Source organism: Schistocerca gregaria, chromosome 6 (genome assembly GCF_023897955.1).
Source record: "Schistocerca gregaria isolate iqSchGreg1 chromosome 6, iqSchGreg1.2, whole genome shotgun sequence".
NCBI lineage: Eukaryota > Metazoa > Arthropoda > Insecta > Orthoptera > Acrididae > Schistocerca > Schistocerca gregaria.
The window spans coordinates 109,012,271-109,014,964 of record NC_064925.1 but is presented as its reverse complement, the minus strand read 5'-3'; the positions used below and the strand labels follow the sequence as shown (position 1 = coordinate 109,014,964).

At 35.1% G+C, this 2,694-nt stretch overlaps 1 non-coding gene across 1 annotated transcript; it reads left to right on the top strand.

Moving 5' to 3' along the window:
* Positions 1–2,192: 2,192 nt before the first annotated feature.
* Positions 2,193–2,264, top strand: Trnaa-cgc (transfer RNA alanine (anticodon CGC)). Its single transcript has one exon. It is a non-coding gene; the product is annotated as a tRNA-Ala (tRNA).
* The last annotated feature ends 430 nt before the right edge of the window (positions 2,265–2,694 follow it).

The window sequence follows — 2,694 nt, the reverse complement described above, 5'->3', positions numbered from 1 at the left end:
GATGCCTCTTTGTGAGATACCAAGGAATTTTAAAGAAGCTGTGTAGTCGGAAAATCCTGATGACTAGAAGAAAGTAGTGGAGGAATAAATGCAACTTTTGAAGAAACTTGAGAATTTGCTTACAAAACTGAAGCAAATAAGGTGATTGAAAATTGATGGGTTTTTGCTACAAAATTAAATGTAAATAATGGCGTGGTTCAATGTAAGGCTCAATTGCTGGCAAAATTATACACTAAATTATCTGGAACAGATTTGTAGCCACATTTAGTCCTGTAGCAAGTTTTGAGATGCTGATAATCTTGTTGAGTGTTGCAATTCCACGTGATTAAAGGATAAGGCAATTTGATGTAAAGACACCATTTCTCAATGTTTGTTTTAAAGAGTAAATTTACATGTATCTTCGTATCAACCAGAAGGCTATGATGATCATACAAGATATGAATGTAAACAAGCCTCAAAATGCTGAGTTTGTTTGCATCTCTGTCCTCTGCAGCAAGCACAGAAATATTTGCTTTGGAAATAGGTGGTTTTTATTTACAAAACAGATATCTCGAGATGTTGAATGAATGACTTGTAAACTTTATTAGTGAATATAATTTATGGGAAATCTGTTCAGTAGTGGAAACCTGGTACTATTCTTTTTATGTTCATGATGGATTGGCTCTGCACTTCTCTGGTGCTACAACTAAATTTATTGAACAGTTGGGTAAATGTTTTCAGATCATTGTAAAAAATATTGATTTCTTGCTGGGTTTATGAATCAAGAAGCTTGACAACTGTGTTCAAATAAATCAGTCAGCATATGTTAAGAACATTGTAGAAATGTATTGCACCAGTATGAGGGATACAAAACCATTATCTTTAACAACTGAACCAGAGTAGATACCAGCTGGCATTAAATTTGAGAAGAATGAAGACTGTAGTATTGAAACGTATAGTGCTGCTGATCATGGTGGCAACAAATGTACATGAGAATCAACAAATTGTGTTCTACTCAAGTTCCACAGTGCTGCAACGATGTGGAAAAGTAAATTACAGCTGTTTCTCCAGAGGAGGCAGAATATATGGCTGCAAGTGAAGCTTTCACATCACTTTGTGTTTGCAAAGTTACACATGATGAAGGAACATGTTGGTATTGTTTCCGTACCGTACATGATATAAATACCGGAAGTATAAGTTTTTTGTGTTATTACATATATTAATATTTTTTTGAACGTTGTAACGACATTGTTTAGAAACAGTTACAATTTTGATGTTTAATGGATTTTTAACAGTGTCATACTTCCAAGGCTTAACAAAATGTTTTTTTCCCTTTGTTTCAAAAGTGTACTATGTTTCACCAACAGAGTGGTAAATAATGACATTAATAGTTAGAACTCCTTGGCAGGAAAAATAATGGTGTTACTTTCCGCGAACTGTTGGTATATCAGTACTGGTTTTCAAAGTGCTTTAATAACGCTTTATTTAATATTGTCTTATGAACTATTTCGAAATTGCGCAGATGCGAGGTACGCTAATCCCGCGAAGCACAAAACTTTTTAGTCCTCAGTTCCTGCTTTCATCTCGTTCATCATGTATGTTTGCCTGCGTCTCAGCGCTTCTAGTCAAACAAAGTGCTTGCCTTTAGTCTTGCAGCTGGTTCATAATCCTAGTATTTCACTTAACAGTAGATGTTTATCTTGCAGATTATACATTTTGCTCGCTGCGATTAATACGGGATCTGATTTAATGCAACGTAACAGAAGGCAAACACGTCGACTTGATGGAAGAGAGTGTAAGCCTTGAAAGGCAACTGACGCAAAATAAACCAAATATTTTAACGATGTCATCATTTCTGTGTCAAGTAAACTATTTACAGTGACATACATAACTATCGAAAGTTAGTTTCTACGCTTAGTGATCAGTGAAATCACACAATTAACCGTCGCTTAGGTTTCGGATGAGTAATTGGGCTTACATTAATTTCACGAAAGTATTTAGCAGTTAAACTTCGATTTGATGTGGGGAACATTAAGTCATATGAACTGCGATTGGGAAACTGCTTACTGTGCTTAACGAAAGTTGAGACACTATCTTTAAGGACCAGAACAATTAATAAAAAAATTAAAATTCATTCCAAAAATCCTAAAGGTAAAAAGAAAAACAAACAGTATGCACAGAGTTAACAGAGAGACCACAACTTCATCTTGTGTGGGGGTGTAACTCAGTGGTAGAGTGTCTGCTTCGCATGCAGAAAGTCCTGGGTTCAAATCCCAGCTCCTCCAAATATTTTTATCATTTAAATTAATGTTAATATCTCAGTTACGTTATCTTTATGTACACTCAATTTCAGACCACATGTTTATTTACCTATGAAAAAGATACATTCTCAGAAATTTCCTTTTCACTACATCTACGTTTGAATATCGGCATACACTAACTTTATCTGTAATTGTTGCAAACTTATCTAAAACAGTTCGTATTCCTCATGATTTAAATAATTACCTCGTTATTGAAATAACTTTTTACAATTTCATGGGCTTTTTTCGTGTGCTGTTGGGTTCCCCTCAAATACGACACGCTTCTTTCTGTTTTCATGACTCGCAGATTTCTTGGAGACAGTGGGTGCAGAGGAATTGATCTGACCAAACAAGTACTTGTATTGAAGAGTAAAAGGCAAGACGAACAACTGTTTATACGTTTTGGACGTGTTTC